Below are 18093 nucleotides of genomic sequence, written 5' to 3' on the forward strand. Positions count from 1 at the left end.
ACTGACTTTGTCCTGGCCTCCCTTGTCATTGCATCTTCCTTGCTGATCACTGCGGTGTCCTACGGCCTCATTGTGCTGGCTGTCCTGAGCATCCTCTCTGCTTCAGGCCGTCAGAAGGACTTCTCTACCTGTACCTCCCACTTGATAGTGGTGACCCTCTTCTATGGAAGTGCCATTTTTCTCCATGTGCGGCCATCGCAGAGTGGTTCTGTGGATGCTAACTGGGCAGTGACAGTAATAACGACATTTGTGACACCACTGCTGAATCCATTCATCTATGCCTTACGTAATGAGCAAGTCAAGGAAGCTTTGAAGGACATGTTTAGGAAGGTAGTGGCAGGCTTTTTAGGGAATCTTTTACTTGATAAATGTCTCAATGAGAAAGCAGTGAGGTGAAAGTGAAGAGACCAGTAACTAGTCTTTTTTTTTGAGAGAGAGAGAGAAAGTCTCACTCTGTCACCCAGGCTGGAGTGCAGTGGCGCAATCTCGACTCACTGCAACCTCCACCTCCTGGGTTCAAGCAATTCTCCTGCCTCAGCCTCCTGAGTAGCTGGGATTACACGTGCCCACCACCACACCTGGCTAATTTTTGTATTTCTAGTAGAGATGGGCTTTCACTTGATGGCCAGGCTAGTCTCAAACTCCTGGCCTCAAGTGATCCACCCACCTCAGCCTCCCAAAGTGCTGGGATTACAGGTGTGAGCCACCACGCCTGGTCTTGTTATAATTTTTAAAAATCATATTTTAAAATCCAAACATTCTCATTATCATGCTCCTTTCCATCATCATTATGGATATCACCAAAAGACTGAATTCTGGAATTACTAATGAATTCCCAGGTCATCAATCACCCTTCTTCTCTTTCAGGCAAAACTCCTTGATCCTAGATCATACCTAATAATAATAATACTTATTATTATTATTGATATATCGTGATCAATATCATCGCCACTTCCTAAGACCTTCCAACCTGTGAGTCTTAACCTATGGGTCCATGGTCATGTAGGGAATCTAAGGATGGGTTTCGGAAAATGTATATGCCCAGTAGGCATCTAAATTTTATGTGCTTGAATATATATGCATTTGTCTGAGAAGAGGGACTGTAGCTTTAATTCAACATTTGAATCCATTTGTGCACTCTCTCAAAAGCTAAAAACTGATTGAGAGTCTAAGTAGAGCCTTCCAACTGTTTATGCAAGTCAAGAATTTTAAGAAAAACTTCCTTATAGATATAAAATGAAATAAAAATAGATTATCTGTATATTTTTGTACACGCTTGTTAGACAAATTTACATTTACTGCTAGAAGAAAAAGAGGTGAAGCAAATTTAATAAAGGGACTTAATTCTCTGTGGTAATTCCAGGTGCCTTTGGTAAAGCAGATCAATGAGGAATTTCATGAGTAATAGCATTTACTGTATTCTTCTAGTGTGCACTATTACAATGATAAAAACATCTCCACTCGTTTTGTCATTGGATTATGTTTCATTCATTTGTTCATCTTTTTACATTCTTGTATCTGTCGTGTTAAATCTTCTTTTGTTTTTAGTAAAATAAGGAGCTTTAATATTAAAGAGTTAAGAATGCCACATAGGCTGGACGCGGTGGCTCACGCCTGTAATCCTAGCACTTTGGAAGGCTGAGACAGGTGGATCACCTGAGGTCAGGAGTTCATAGACCAGTCTGGCCAACATGGCGAAACCCCGCCTCTACAAAAACACAAAAATTAGCCCGGTGTGGTGGCGGGCGCCTATAATCCCAGCTACCGAAAAGGGTAAGTTTATATAATTTCATTATATAAGGAGGCATTACATAAGGAGGCAAGAGAATCACTGAACCCAGGGGGCGGAGGTTGCAGTGAGCCAGCATCATGCCATTCCACTCCAGCCTGGGCAAAACTCCATCTAAAAAAACAAAAACAAACAAAAAAAAATGCCAAATATTTTTGTATCTACCAAGAACCAAACTTTGTAGTAAATTTTATCTAGTTTATTGGATGTTTGAAACGGGATTCCTATTCATGGAAATCCCTTTGGAAACAGTATTTATTTATTCATTCATTCATTCAGCAAAGGTCTGTGAAGAATCTTTGTTGAACACTGTGATATACGAATATATACTAAGGTGAACAAGAATAAATTGTTTCTAACCTCAAGCAGCTTGAACTTTAGAGGGGAGAACTGAGGGACAGATAATAATTTACGGGAAAGTGGATGATAAGGAGATTTACCAAAGGACACTGGAGATCTTATAAAAACTGGTTTACTCTTCCTAGGGTATTTTCTTGTTAGAGAAATTTTCACAGAGGTCATCATTCATTAAACAGGATTTGTCACATTAGAGTGTGTTTGTGTACATAGGAACAATGTACCAAACACATAAATATCAAGGTATAGACAGCATACTAAACTCAAAATAGTGCTGCAAAACTGGCAAACTGAGTATTAGCATCAAAAGAGTTAGCCATAAGCTTCAGTGGGCATGGAAAATAGAAATGTTTTTATCTAGTTCTATTCATAATGCATGCAAACACACTAGATAATTTTATTCTAAAATATTTCTGAGTACTAAAGGAAGGGAAAGAATGATTCGAAGGTAAAAATAACTCTTCTGGAGTGATCTAGAGGTGTTGCCCAGAGAGGAGATGAAATATTGCTTTAAAAATTACCTAGTTTCATGAAACATAAAAATCTGAAGTCTGTTCCAGCCACTGGCCAAGGAAAGGAATTCATGCAACAATTCACAGCATTTCTTGAAATAATTGCCCCATATTATGGCAATAAAGCACGTTAAACCATCCATTTTCAACATGTGTTTCATTGTGAAAAATACCTTTGGGCTCAATTTAATTCAATAAAATTTGTTGAATACTGTGTTCTAGGAAGTAAGTTGGTATGTTAGAGGTACAAATATTGGCCCCTGCCATCAAGGAATTCATAAACTTTTGGGGTAGACATAATACATATGAATATATACATATATAATTTTTTTTCTGTTTTTGAGATGGAGTCTTGCTCTGTTGTCCAGGCTGGAAACCAATGGCGTGATCTCAGCTCACTGCAACCTCCGCCTCCCGGGTTCAAGCGATTCTCCTGCCTCAGCCTCCCGAGTAGCTGGGATTACAGGCACGTCCCACCACACCCGGCTAATTTTGTATTTTTAGCAGAGACGGGGTTTCTCCTTGTTGGTCAGGCTGGTCTGGAACTCCCCACCTCAGGTGATCCGCTCGCCTCACCCTCCCCAAAGTGCTGGGATTACAAGCGTGAGCCACCGCGCCCGGCTTTGAATTTCTATAAAGGTACCATGACAAGCCTCTTTATTCAAACTATTATATGAAATAAATTTGCCTGAAATTTTGGTATGATGATATGTGTAGATTGAGTGCGCATGTGAGTGTGTGCATGCGTATAACAGTGATACAAACTTGCGTGTCCATGAAAGTTTGCGATTAAATAAAAGAATAAATAAAAATCTGTTTATTGATGTTTATTTCTAAGCTTTCCTTTCTAAGATCTTACCTTCATTGACATGAAATTTGTATTTTGTTTTTAAATATACAGTTAAGACAGAATATACTTAATTTAGAAGAAGTAGAAAATGCTTCTGTTTGCATCATTTCACATACAAAACTCTTAATAAGGCCAGGTGCAGTGGCTCATGCCTACAATCCCAGCACGTTGGGAAGCCAACAAGGGGGATTGCTTGAGCCTGGGAGTTCGAGGCTGCAGTCAGCCAAGATCGCATCACTGCACTCCAGTCTGGGCCAAAGGGTGAGACCTTGTCTCAAAAATTAAATAAATAAATAAAGCTCTTAATGACATCATTGATAATGACAAAGATGCTAAATTCAGCAAGCATATGTTACTCTTTATACTTATCTCAGCAGAGTTTGGCACAACTGATCTCGTCCTCTTATTTGAAGTAGTCACTGTGTTCTTTGTTATTTATTTATTTTATTTCAATTGTTTTGGGGGAACAGTTGGTTTTTGGTTACATGAAGTTCTTTAGCGGTGATTTCTGAGATTTTGGTGCACCTATCACCCGAGCAGTGTATACTGTAGGCAATATGGAGTCTTTTATCTTTTAGTGCCCTCCCACCATTTCCCCAAGTTCCCAAAGTCCATTATTTCCTCCTTACGCCTTTGCATCCTCATAGCTTAGCTCTCACTTGTAAGTGAGAACATACAATATTTGGTTTGTCATTCCTGAGTTACTTCACTTACAATAATGGTCTCCAACTCCAGCCAATGCCATTATTTTGTTCCTTTTTATGGCTGAGTAGTATTCCATGGTGTATATGTACCACTTTATTTTTGGTTTTTTGAGCTGGAGTCTCACTCTGACACCCAGGCAGGAGTGCAGTGGCACGTTCCTGGCTCACTGTAACCTCTGCCTCCTGGATTCAAGTGATTCTCCTGCCTCAGCCTCCCGAGTAGCTGGGATTACAGGCATGCACCACCATAGCCGGTTAGTAGAGACAGGGTTTCACCATGTTGGCCAGGCTCGTCTCGAACTCCTGGCCTCAAGTGATCCACCCACCTCCATCTCCCAAAGTGCTGGAATTACAGGCTTGAGCCACCATGCCTGGCCAATATAGCACATTTTCTTTATCCACTCATTAGCTGATGGACATTTATGTTGCTTCCATATTTTTGCAATTGCGAATTGTGCTGCTGTAAATAAACATGTATGCAAGTGTCTTTTTCATATAATGCCTTCTATTCCTTTAGGTAGATACTCTGTCGTGGGTTTGGTGGATTGAATGGTAGTTCTACTTTCAGTTCTTTAAGGAATCTCCATATTGTTTTCCATAGTGGTTGTACTAGTTTACATTCCCACCAGCAGTGTACGAACCATATCCACCCCAACATCTATTATTTTTTTATTTTTTAATTATGGCCATTCTTGCAAGAGCAAGGTGGTATCTTATTGTGGTTTTAATTTGCATTTCCCTGATAATTAGTGATGTTGAGTATTTTTTCATGTTTATTGGCCAGTTGTATATCTCCTTTTGAGAAATGTCTATTCATGTCCTTTGCCCACTTTTTCATGGGATAATTTGCTTTTTTCTTGCTGATTTGTTTTATTTCCTTGTAGATTCTGGATATTTGAATCCTGCGTTGGATGCATAGTTCGTGAATATCTTCTCTCACTCTGTGGGTTATCTTTTACTCTGCTCATTATTTCTTTTGCTATGCAGAAGCTTTTTAGTTTAATTAGGTCTCACTTATTTATTTTTGTTTTTGCTGCATTTGCTTTTGGGTTCTTGGTAATGAATTATTTGCCTAAGTCAATGTTTAGAAGAGTTTTTCTGATGCTATCTCCTAGTATTTTGATGATTTCAGGTCTTTGATCTAAGTCTTTGATCCATCTTGAGTTGATTTTTGTATAAGGTGAGAGATGAGGATCCAATTTCATTCCTTTACATATGGCTTGCCAATTATCCCAGCACCATTTGTTGAACAGGGTGTCCTTTCCCCACTTTATGTTTTTGTATGCTTTGTCAAAGATTAGTTGACTGTAAGCAGTTGGTTTTTTTTCTGGGTTCTCTATTCTGTTACATTGGTCTACGTGTTTTGTTTTGTTTTACTGGTACCATGCTGTTTTGGTAACTGTAGCCTTGCAGTATAGTTTGAAGACAGGTAATGTGTTGCCTCCAGATTTGTTCTTTACACTTAACCTTGCTTGGGGGCTATGCAGGCTCTTTTTTTTGGATTCATGTGAATTTTAGGATTTTTTTTCTAGTTCTGTGAAGAATGACGATGGTATTTTTATGGGAATTGTATTGAATCTGTAGATTGCTTTTGGCAGTATGGTCATTTTCACAATATTGATTCTATCCATCCATGAGCATGGGATGTGTTTTCATTTGTTTTTGTCATCTATGATTTCTTTCAGCAGTGTTTTGTAATTTTCCTTGTAGAGATCTTTCACCTCCTTGGTTAAGTATATTGCTAACTATTTTATTTTTTATTTTTGAAGCTGTTATAAAAGGGATTGAGTTCTTGATTTGATTCTCAGCTCTGTCATTGTTGGTGTATAGCAGTGCTACTGACTGTGTACGTTGTATTGTATCCTGAAACTTTCCTGAATTCAACTGATGACATCCAGGAACTTTTTGGATGAGTCTTAAGGGTTTTCTAGGTATTCGATCATATCATCAGCAAACAGTGACAGTTTGACTTCCTCTTTTCCAGTTTGGATGCCCTTTATTTTTTTCTCTTGTCTGATTGCTCTGGCTAGAACTTCCAGTACTATGTTGGATAGAAATGGTGAAAGTGGGCATGGCATCCTTGCCTTGTTCCAGGAGGAATGCCTTTAACTTTTCCCTGTTCAGTATGATGTTGGCTGTGGGTTTGTCATAGATGGCTTTTGTTACCTTGAGATATGTCCCTTCTATGCTGATTTTGCTGATGATTTTGATCATAAAGGGATACTGGATTTCGTCAAATGCTTTCTTCTGCATCTATTGAGATAATCATATGATTTTTATTTTCAATTCTGTTTATGTGATGTATCACAGACACTATATCCAACTTTCTGTTGGGCATATCCACTGGTAGTCATTCAGCAAAGACAAAGTACCAGGCTAGACATCTCACCTTTCCTACCTGCCAACCAACCTGGAAGTCAGGGCATGTTGACAGATTCTTCCTTTTCTCCTCCCTTCCTGTAATCATCACAAAACCCTTTATTTTCCTCTGGACACATAACTCTTCCAAGGGAAACCTCAGAAAGGACAAATATAATTGGGCTAGACAGAAATCCTGTTAAAGATTCCTTTCTTTTTCGAGATGGAGTTTTGCTCTTGTTGCCCAGGCTGGAGTGCAATAGCACAATCTTGGCTCACTGCAATCTTTGCCTCCTGGGTTCAAACAATTCTCCTGTCTCAGCCTCCCGAGTAACTGGGATTACAGGCGTGCGCCACCACGTATGGCTATTTTGTATTTTTAGTAGAGAGGGGGTTTCACCATGTTGGTCAGGCTGGTCTCGAACTCCTGACCTCAGGTGATCCACCCACCTGGGCCTCCCCAAATTGCTGGGATTACAAGCATGAGCCACTGCGCCCGGCCTAAAGATTCCTTTCTAAACAAGCAGTTTAGAAAGACAAGCAACTTTGAAGCGCCCGTCATCCCAGCAGTTCATTTCGAGGACAACTTCTTCACTCCAGATTGAACCACACTCAAGGATTATAGGTAGACACCCAACAGTAGACCTGTTGATTTTTCAGGTGAGCCATCAAAGAGCACTAATGGATCTGGTGGATTCTTGCCAGAAGTGAAAAAAACAACCATTCCTATGTTATACTGTGTTTTCGAAAATAACACCTGGAAATAATCCAATTGCGCTTCCTTGAACAAAATGAATGTCTGTGTCCTGAAAGCCCTCAAGTTCCCAGGGCTGCCACTTCGCATTCGAACGATGCAACAGCGCTTGCAACTGTGGGAAAGGCAGTCTCACTAGAACAACCAAGAGTGCAACTGTGCGCTGCGGAGCAGGCGCCAAGGCCAGGGCAGGGGCTAGACTCCATCCCGCGGCTGGATCACCGCGCAGTCAGGGTCTCAGAAAGCGGGTTCTATTGGGACATTGTGACCCTAACATGCCTTCAGGTAGCAATCTTTTCCATACGAAGTGACCTAGTGAAAAGTGCACTAGTTTGTTCCACACAAAATACTGGGTAAGAACTGCCCGAACACTCTTCTCCTGACAAAAGATCCTGTCAGAGCCGGTCAGGTAGCCCGGATCTGTGATGAAGACTTTGGCCCTTCGTAGCGTCTTCGTTGTCTTTGATTCTTTCAGCAAAAGCAGCCGCAATTTGCTCAACAATCTCATTCCCAACAGGTCGAGGTTGAAGAGGGCTAGGTGACCAAGCCGCAGCGGCGATTGCAGTATTTGTTAACTACTGACTTTAAAGAGAGAAAGATGAAACAGAAAGGGGCTCGTCCGGGATTTGAACCCGGGACCTCTCGCACCCAAAGCGAGAATCATACCACTAGACCAACGAGCCAGAACTGCATCGCTGTTTTTCTCTAAGAGTGTTCATTCCTTTTTTTAGTTGTAGCACAACACTCGAACAGTTTTGATTCCTTTAGAATCCAGTGATTTTCTCCAGACCCCACGAAAGTCAACGTGCGGGTTCAGAAGGATCCGAGCCACAGCGTTCCGAAGGTAGAAACGTTCATTTCAGGATCCGGGCCGAGCTGTGTCGGTCAATGCACAGGAAGGATCTGAGTACTCAAAGGGACTAGAGCCATCTAAGGTGGCCTGTGGTTGGAGGACCCAGGAAAAACAAGAGCGACCGATTTCACTCACCGAAAGATAAAGGTCACCGCAGGACTGGCAGGGGAAAAGGTCGAACCAACATTAACAAAGATGTTGAGCTCTAAAACCTCTCAGAGCTCAGACCTCTCGCCTACAGCACCCAGCACTCCACGTGGGTGCTTTGGCCATTCCTTTTCAGCTTTAGTTGATTACCTATGTATTATAGGTTTAGATTTAAGGCGTCTTTCAAGGGCGCGCAGGAGGTGCCGTCGGGGAAAAGTTGCTCTCTGCCCACACTCTCTTCTGTAGAAGCCCATTTCTCTACCACTCAAAAGGTGGTGGGTGGGTGGTGGGGGGGACGGTTGTGCTTACTCTGTAGCCTCTTCTGCTTGGGAACCGAAGCTCCCGGGCTCTTGCTCTAACCTCCCCAGGGCGCATCAGTGCCTGTCTTGGTCACATTGCTTGCCCTGCGCCAAGCTGGCTCCTGGCCAGTGGGAGCTGTCCAGTGAATGACTGAGCCTCCTGGTCAGGCTGACACCAAAGGAGAGAAAAGAAGAGAAACTCTTCCTCCCCAACCTTCCCATGCGACGACGCCACTTTTATTCTTTCTGGACTTCAAGTTGGCGCTTAGAAAAGCCTGGAGGCCCAAAGAGAAGGAGCTGCCGCCCGGACTCCAAGATGCTAGGAACAGGAGTGTTAAAGGACCAAGGAAAGGGCTCGACCCCTTCTAGCCACCTCCGCTTCAGGTAACTTAGAGGAATCTGTGACCGAGCCTGACTCCGCTGAAAGGCTGCGGGAGATCTGGAAGCCTTCGAGCCCTCACTGTGTCCACCCCCAAACTCTGAAGGTCCGAGGGCTACGTCCTGTGCTTGAAGACAGCCTCCTCCCTTTTAAAAACAACCCAATCTCAGACTAAGAGAGTTGGACTAAGGATCCAAGCGGGTTGGGGAGAATGTCTCTGATCACTATTGCATTCTCTTCTGTAATGAAACGCACCCTGACCCTGATGTTGCTCGACACTTGGGACTCGTCAAGCCTGAAGCTGGGGAGCACGTACCGTGGAGCATGCGTTGTTAAGATAACAATATATATTAAATGTCTTTTACGGTTTGTTTGTTCGTTTTTGATGAGCGAGCAAGCTGAAAACTCATCTCTTTTAAAGAACGTCAGTCATTTGTCTATCGAAACACATACTTTTAATTTTTGTAATAAAAACAGAGCCACTTTCAAACGATAATAATTCAACTATCTCCAAAGAAGCAAATAATCCAGAATTTAAAAGTTGGAATAAATAATCACTACTTTTTATTAAATAATTTTGTTATTCCCCATTTTACCCTTACAGTGACTTGAATTGCAGTCCGGGCCTGGTCAAGAAAATGTTTATTTCTTATACGTAAGAGGCACGTCCTTCAAAAATTCCTTTTAATTTATTTCTTAAACTTTGTTTAGACTTAAATACTAGTTACCTAGGATCTTAGCTGCATAATAGATTGATTGTTAAACAGGAGCTTTCTGCGGCGGCTCCATAGCTCAGGGGTTAGAGCACTGGTCTTGTAAACCAGGGGTCGCGAGTTCAAATCTCGCTGGGGCCTTGGCAGTAGAACTACTTTTTTTCCCCCTTTCCCCAAGCAAAAGAGCAGGAGCTTTTTAGCTTTTTCAATGCTGAAACAAACTAGTGAAGAAGGAAGCATTTTATGATCTTTCCGTGAAAGCCAGATCCTGGATTTGAGACGAAAAAGTACAGCGTCGGGATCCTATGAACGATACTGGGAAAATAGGTGTTGGTACGCTGTAGTAAGCGAGGAAGAAACTAGACTGTTCACGTCTCTGGGAGAAAAATGCTGGACTTGGTCCATACCTCTGTGTTTGTGGGGAAGAGATCTAATCTAATCTGCTGATAGCCATGACCCCCGGAGTCCTGCGCACTTCTCCACGTGTAGCCTGCTTGGTGGTCCCTTCCTGAGCTCCTGGGGCGAAAACTGGCTCGCAGATTACTCTGAGGGCAGCCTAGTTCAGAAGCTATGCAGATTCACCCCAAGCCAGTGGCTTCTGCTGTTTCCATTCTCACTACCTGCGACTCAGATCTCACTTCTTACTGCCTCAAGGCTGCTCCCGGGACTCAGTTAACTATAGACCTGGCTCTCTGGAAACTTCTTGAACAGTAATCTGAGCCCAAATACAAAGAAATCAGGAGTCTCACCAGCCGCTACTCAATGCACAAAAATCTACACTAACATCCGTCATCGACAATTTCCGATAGCTCACCTGGTAAAGCGGAAGGCTGCAAGAATTTGCAACTACGGCCATCCTTAAGGTCGCCGGTTCGATTCTGCCTGTGTTTTCATGCTTCAGTCTACTCAGCCAACAGAAGGTTTTATTAATGTATCTTCCTAACCCAAAGACTGTGAAGCACTAATTTGAATTCTATTTTCAGGCAACAAAAGAACATTTTGCTGACCATGAACCTTAATTTTATGCATCCTCTGTGATTCTGCAGTAGATGTGATTCTGTTTACTCAAAAGGTGTGAATTAATGACGTTCTTTTTAGATTTGAATCCATTTCCTAATCTGTAAGACTAGTTAACATTGAGTGGATAATGGGTAACATCCCTCAACCTCACCCCCAAACCCTACACTTTTTCATTTCCGTGAATAATTCATACTAGACAATTCAGGGTTTAAGGAGAAATACTTTAGAAAGGCCTGCCCCTCAAAAGGATCTAAACAAACGATACTGAGAATAAGCAAAAGGTCAAGTATGCATATGGAAAATGTTCCTTCCTTAATAAGAAATCAAACTGGAAACTATTTATTAATATCTAATACTGATAAGAACATTCTTGTAGAATGTCATGGCTTTCTGGAGGACAGTTGGGCATTATAAATCAAGAACTCTAAAAAGACGTTGTATTTTATCAAGCATTCTATTTCTACTTTTAGAAATTTATTATTTAAAAATGAAAAATGATATATGCCAAAATCTGTTTATCTGTGGGTGACTGATATTCTTTATACTTTTATGTATTTTTCAAAATGTGCCACTTGTATACATTACATAAAAAAACAGTTTTTTACTTTATAAAATAAAGTTTAAAAATACCCAGTGTCATTATGGTAGACAATTTTTGCAGTTTCTTACAAAACCGAATACATGTTTCTCATACAATAAGCAATCACACTCTTAGGTACTTACCCAAATGAGTTGAACATATGTCCACACAGTACCCTTCACATTAATGTTTATAGCAGCTTTATGTATAATTGCCAAAACTTGGAAGCAACAAAGATATTCTTTAACAGGGGACTAGAGAAACTCTGCTATATCCAGACAATGGAATATTAATCAGCCCTTAGAAGATATGTTATCAAGACATAAAAAGACATGCAAGTAAATTTAAAGGCATATTACTAAGTAAAAGAAGCCAATCTGAAATGCCCATATACTGTATGATTTCAACTATATGACATTGTGGAAAAGGCAAAACAATGTAGACAGTAAAAGCATCAGTGGTTTCCAGGAGTTAGGTGAGAGGGATGAACATGTGGACCACAGAAGACTTTTAGGGCAGTGGAACTACTTTGTATGGTGTTACAATAGTGTACATATGTCATGATTATGATGCATTTGTTCAAACTCATAGAATGTACAGCACCAAGAGTGAATCTGGATTTAAACTACAGACTTTGTTTAATAATGGTGTATTAATGTTAGTTGTAACAAATGTACCATACTGGTGCAGGATGTCCTTGATGAGGGAGGCTGTGGGGACAGAGAGCAGAATGTAAGAACTCTCCGTACTTTCCACCCAATTTTGCTGTAAACTTAAAACTGCTCTTGGACATAACATCTATTAACTTTTTAAAAACTTGGTGGCTTAAGTAATTCACAGTTAAGTTGAAGTAACAGAATAGATAATGCTGTGTTGATATATTGATACTGCCATAAACGTTTACAAAACGATATAGGACCACATTTAAGACAATGAAAAGGAGTGATCAGAATGGTGAGGAGAAACTAACTGAAGAGAGCTTCCTGAAGTTGAATTTTGAGCTAGAATTTGACAGAAATATTGACGCATGCTTAAGTGAGTTAAGGGAGCTTTCCAATACGTGTGTGGAGACAGAAGTGTTGGGGGAAATGCCAGTCAGAGTGCCGGAGAGGAGTAGGGGTAGGCGATGTGGCAGGGGTGGTAGAGTAGAGCTGGAGGAGCTGTTGGTACTACCAAGAGGAACAAGAGGAGGGGACAGAAGGAAGAATAAGGGTTCAGGATCATTTTGGTGGTGCAGAGGTGATGCAGGCAGAAAAAAGGCAGGGATGGTGAGTGGCATGAGTGAGGGGAGATAGAAACAAGTCGGCATCCTTCCATCAACAGGAGAGGGAATTAACTGAAACTAAGGGACAGTGAAAAAGAGTAAAACAATATAAACAAAAACGTTCCGAGGTGGTACTCTTGAGAGTCTGGGGAATGCTAGTGTCCTTGGTGGATGTAGAGAATGCTGGAATGTGGAAAATGCTGGCCTGACTGGGGAGGAGGAGTGGGAGAAGAAATGGAGGAAGTTTTCTTTCACTTTGTTTCAATGGAAATGATGGCCTGTATGCAGCTGAAAACATCGAGCTAGGTTGATCAGGTTTCTGGGAGTCACTAGAGGGAGATGAACAGAAAAACAAAAATTAACCCAGTCTCAGGATAATGCACAGAATTACATTTCAGGAAGAAGGGAAAACAAACCGTCAGCCTGAAATAATCAAAAGGGTAAGACTCTAATTTAAAGAGAGTTTACTCAAGCCAAAACTGTGAGGATGGGCCACCTGAAAAAACCAACTCCAAAGGAATAGGGTCAGCATTCCGAAGTAGGAAAGTTGAGGTTTCATTTGTATAGGCAGAGACGGAGGAGATTTTAGCAGGATTACAACATCATTCATTATTCATACACTATTCAGACAAGGTTGGCACATAGTTACAGCCATTTGATTGGTTATAGGCAGTGTTTCTTTTTGGCAAGGGTGCATTTAACATTTTTTGCAGGGGGCATAATAATCATGGGTTTTCTGTTAGCTGGTCTAAGCAAACAAAGCAGGACAAGACAAGGGAAATTCATCTATAACGAGGGTCATTAATTAAGAAGACTGTAGGTTTTTGTTCTTGATGTCGTTTAATTCTCTCTGGTACACACAGAACAAGAAAAATAAGAAAGTGAGTTAATCTATAATCTGAGAACAGAAGTTGTAACCACATGTGACTCACTCAGATCGCAGTCACATCTCTCTGAAGGCTTAGGGCATTGTGGTGGTGGGTGGGGGAGTTCCAACAACTTTTAAATTTGATTTATTTTAATAAAAGAGAATTGGAAGACAGAACAATTGCCTTGTGGAAAAAGGAAGAACAATGATATGGAAATTATATAAACAGGGAATTTTATAAAAGTGCCAGGAAGGTCCAATTTATCCACAGATATGGAGATATTTTCCCCCGACTAGGCACGGGGAGTAAAACATGCCGTCTCTCTCGATTTCTGAGAAATCGAGAAACAACAAAAGGCTTCTTTTGTGAAGATCTTGGGGGCCCAAGATATTTCTTGGTGATAGGTGGGTGAAAAGGAAGGGAACTGGTCTGGAGGAGTCATCAAAGTGAAATGGATGTTATGGGAGTGCCCGAAAGAGGATTTTGAATGAGGAGGGAGGAAGATATAAAAAGGAGGGCAGAGTCAAAAGGTGGCATGAGGCTGGGCGCCCAGGAGTTCGAGATCAGCCTGGGCGACATAGAGAGACCATTATCAGCTCCCCCGACCCTCCCCACTCCCGCCCAGCCCCTCGGCTCTACCAAAACAAACAAACAAGCAAACAAAGAGCCGGGCGTGGGCGTGATAGGGCAGAAGTGTGATCCTAGCTCCTTGGGAGACAGGCGGGAGGATTGCTTGAGCCTGGGAGATGGAGGCTGCAATGAGTAGTGATCGCACCACTGCACTCCAGCCTGGGTGGCATGACACTTGGTTCTTGCACAGAGAAGCAGTTCTCTGCTCAGTTTCTTTCATTCATTCCTCATGTCATGGCAGTGAAATCTCTCCCCGAGGAAGCTGTCCGGCCAAATCCATGAGCACTTCTGTAGGCGACGGGCCGTAGTGGCTGAAAAACGCAGTAAGACAACCATTCTGAGAAGATACCACTAAAGAGGCCCTGAGTGTATCCCCTCTAATTTTCCACAGTGGGTCAGTTTCTACGCGAGTATTGTAGCTGGGTAGTTCAGAAACCTGAACAGTCGCCACCACCGTAACCTGATTCACTGGGAAGGGGCAGGAGGGTGACTAAATCCACAACATTTACAGACGCCCCCTGGGCCCAATGAATGGAGTTAGTCAAGAATCGGCTTAGAACTGTTTTTGAATCACAAACTCAAAATAACTGTTTACTTGTCTTCTCCCCATTCCCCATGAGGTAACGATGCCTGAATGAGAGCATGAACCTCGCTGAGTTTATTTTTTAGACGGAGTCTTACTGCGTCGCCAGGGCTAGGGTGCAGTGACGCGATCTGGGTTCACTGCAACCTCCGCCTGCCGGGTTCAAGCGATTCCCCTGCCTCAGCCTCCCGAGTAGCTGGGACTACAGGTCCGTCCGCGCCACCACGCCCGGCTTTGTTTTTTTTTTTTTTTTTTACTAGGGACGGGGTTTCACCATTTTGGTCAGGATGGTCTCGATCTCATGACCTCTTGATCCGCCCGCATGGGCCTCCCAAAGTGCTGGGATTACAGGCGTGAGCCACTGCTCCCGGCCGCTGAGTTTTTGCTTTCTGCATCCATCCGTCCGTCCGTCCGTCCGTCCGTCCGTCCGTCCATCCATCCATCCATCCATCATGTTCAATTACAAAAGTAACGTGATTAGAACCAAAACAGGGTCTGGGCAGGATATTTCGCGAGCACAGAGCCGCAACTCCTAAAGCAGTGCCGGCCGCGGGCTGATGGGACCGATGGGAAAGTTTCTGCAAAAACTTCCTTACCACCTTATGCTTAAACTAGGTAATGACAATGATTCAATGTGAGCGTGTATTTCAGAAGAGAACTGAGCTTTCCTGATTGCGGGAACCCAAATGGTGCAGCGCAAAAACTGGGATCCAGAGAGTCAGTACAAGTAAGGTAGGAAACCGCGGGCGAGGAGGCCTCCCTGCCTAACTGAAAGATTCCCTAATTGGAAATTAGACTTTTAATTAAGAACGCAGGATTCAGAGGAACTGATGCTGTGTAATCCGCGAGAGTCCCGGGGAAGGAAGATTTAATTATCTTACTAGTTAGAATGTGTTAGTTCTTCAGAATCCTTGCTGTACTAAAACGTACCACTGGCAGTGGTGGGATTCGAACCCACGCCCCCGAAGAGACTGGAGCCTAAATCCAGCGCCTTAGACCGCTCGGCCACACTACCACACACACCTTAACGCTTTGTAATTACTTTCTTCATTCTCTCAGCATTTTGCCCCAGCGTACAAGCGCAAAATTCTGAATTTTCTTCGCGGAAGCAGGGCTCCGGCTAGTATTTTCATTCATCCTTAGGGATCTAAGCAAACCCAAGGAGAGGAGGAATTACTGAATTCTCACTCGCCCTGGGAAGTGGGCTAGCAGGTAATCGAAGATTATTAGCGTCAATGTCTTTGGAAGACCTTTATCTTTTCTTTAACCTAGGCAATAAAACATGGAAATTTTAAAAATCCTACTGCTGATTTGCAAGTTATTTGAGAAGACTGAAGAATAAGAACTCCTTGCTGTTGGATCGTGGTTCTGTGGGTACAAATATTGCTTAGAGTGCCATGGGGTCGAAGTTCAGGTCACTTATTAGGCGCCCTTTCGTTTACAGACCTGTAAGCCTGTCACCACGTTCAAAGGAAACTCGATGGTCGCTCCCTCCTGCAGTTTGAGCATGGCGAGGTTGGGTGTAATTGCCGGGTTTCTTGTTGAGGAAAAAGGCCGCTCTGCACGCTCGGGTAGACCGACGCCCACGCCCACGGTGGTAGCACGGCTCCGCAGAGGGAGGTCACATTCCAAGGGCATCCCCAGCGCAGAAAGGGTGGTTCCCTGGAGCACTGGTGCTGCTCATTCTTTTTTTTTTTTTCCTTTCCTTTTCTTTCTTTCTTTCTTTCTCTCTCTCTCTCTCTCTTTCTTTCTTTCTTTTTCTTTCTTTCTCTCCTTCCTTCCTTCCCTCTTTCCTTTCTCTCTCTCTCTCTCTCTCTCTCTCTGTCTGTCTCTCTCTCCCTCCCTTTCGGCAGTATGGCTATTTTCATGATATTGATTCTTCCTATCCATGAACATGGACTGTTTTCCCGTTTGTTTGTGTCCTTTCTGATTTCCTTGAACAGTGGTTTGTAGTTCTCTTTGAAGAGGTCCTTCACTTCCCTTGTTAGCTGTATTGCTAGGTATTTTATTCCCTTTGAAGCAATTGTGAATGGGAGTTCATTCCTAATTTGACTCTCTACTTGCCTGCTGTTTTTTTGTTTTGTTTTGTTTTTTTGACGGCGTCTCTGTCGCCCAGGCTGGATAGGCGACACCCGTGGCAGTGGTACCATCTCGACTCACTGCAACCTCCACCTCCAAGGTTCAAGCGATCCTCCTGCCTCAGCCTCCTGAATAGCTGGGAATACAGGCGTCCGCCACCACGCCCACCCGGCTAATTTTTTGTATTTTTAGTAGATATGGGTTTTCACCATGTTGGCCAGGCTGGTCTCGAACTGCTGACCTCAGGTGATCCACCCGGCTCAGCCCCACAAAGTGCTGGGATTACAAGCGTGAGCCGCCCCACCCGGCAGCTTGTCAGCTTTCTTAAGCTTTTGAGCTGAGATGAGGCGGTTTTCTAGATACAGGATCATGTCATCTGCAAACAGGAAGAGTTTGACTTCCTCTCTTCCTATTTGAATGCCCTGTATTTCTTTCTCTTGCTTTATTGCCCTGGCCAGAACTTCCAATACTATGTTAATAGGTGTGGTGAGAGAGGGCATCCGTGTTTCGTGCCGGTTTTCAAGGGGAATGCTTCCAGCTTTTGCCCATTCAGTATGATTTTGGTTGTGGGTTTGTCACACATGGCTGTTATTATTTTGAGGTATGTTCCTTTAAAACTTAGATTATTGAGGGTTTTTAACATGAAGGGATGTTGAATTTTACAGAAAGCCTTTTCTGCATCTATTGAGATAGTCATGTGTTGTACCATTTCTTTCTAACGGAGCAGAGGGAAAGCTAGAAAACAGTTTCAGAGGTGATACTTGGGGTCTCCCGCACCCAAAGCGGGAACCACTGACCTGCGAACAACCCCACTCACGCAAAGCCCTGGATTATGTATTATTTATATTCTTTGTTGCTGTTCCCATTTGGCTGTTTTCTTGGTCTGTGGATCCAGAAATTCTCCTGGGAGTCTAATTAAAGTTGCCTAATTTTAAGTGCTCCCTCTGTCCTCCACTTCAATCACTCAAAAAACCACAACCCTTTCTCGCCTCTCCTGGCCCTAGGCCTCTGAGGTCTCTCCCCAAGCCCTGGTGGCCCAACGGGTCAGGTTGAGGGCGAATAGAGAGGAAAAAAGCGTTCTTCCCTGGGCCTTCGCGGAGGCAAAGGTCCTTCGAGTTCACGGTCACCGCTGCCAGGAGTTGGGGGAGGCGAGCAGAAAGCAAGTTCTTAAAAAGCAGCTTTAAAATAGGGCTCAGGGAGCACCGGATAAACATAGAACCCAGGCAGGGAAGCGGGGGCGGCACAGGAAAGGGCAGGGACGTTCGGAGGTCGGAGGCAGGCTCTAGTCCGGGCCCCCCGCAGTGCCTCCCAAACTCACCCCGTGTTACATCCCCCTCTTCACGCCTCGTCGCC

General features: G+C 43.1%; 3 non-coding genes across 3 annotated transcripts; 1 reads left to right on the top strand and 2 right to left on the bottom strand.

Annotated features, from left to right (window-relative positions):
• Positions 1-7935: 7935 nt before the first annotated feature.
• TRNAP-UGG lies at positions 7936-8007 on the bottom strand. Its single transcript has one exon. It is a non-coding gene; the product is annotated as a tRNA-Pro (tRNA).
• Positions 8008-9783: 1776 nt separating this feature from the next.
• Positions 9784-9856, top strand: TRNAT-UGU. The gene has a single exon. It is a non-coding gene; the product is annotated as a tRNA-Thr (tRNA).
• A 5738-nt stretch (positions 9857-15594) lies between these two features.
• Positions 15595-15676, bottom strand: TRNAL-UAG. The gene has a single exon. It is a non-coding gene; the product is annotated as a tRNA-Leu (tRNA).
• Between the last annotated feature and the right edge of the window lie 2417 nt (positions 15677-18093).

Source organism: Nomascus leucogenys, unplaced genomic scaffold, assembly GCF_006542625.1.
Source record: "Nomascus leucogenys isolate Asia unplaced genomic scaffold, Asia_NLE_v1 Super-Scaffold_361, whole genome shotgun sequence".
NCBI classification, from domain to species: Eukaryota; Metazoa; Chordata; class Mammalia; order Primates; family Hylobatidae; genus Nomascus; species Nomascus leucogenys.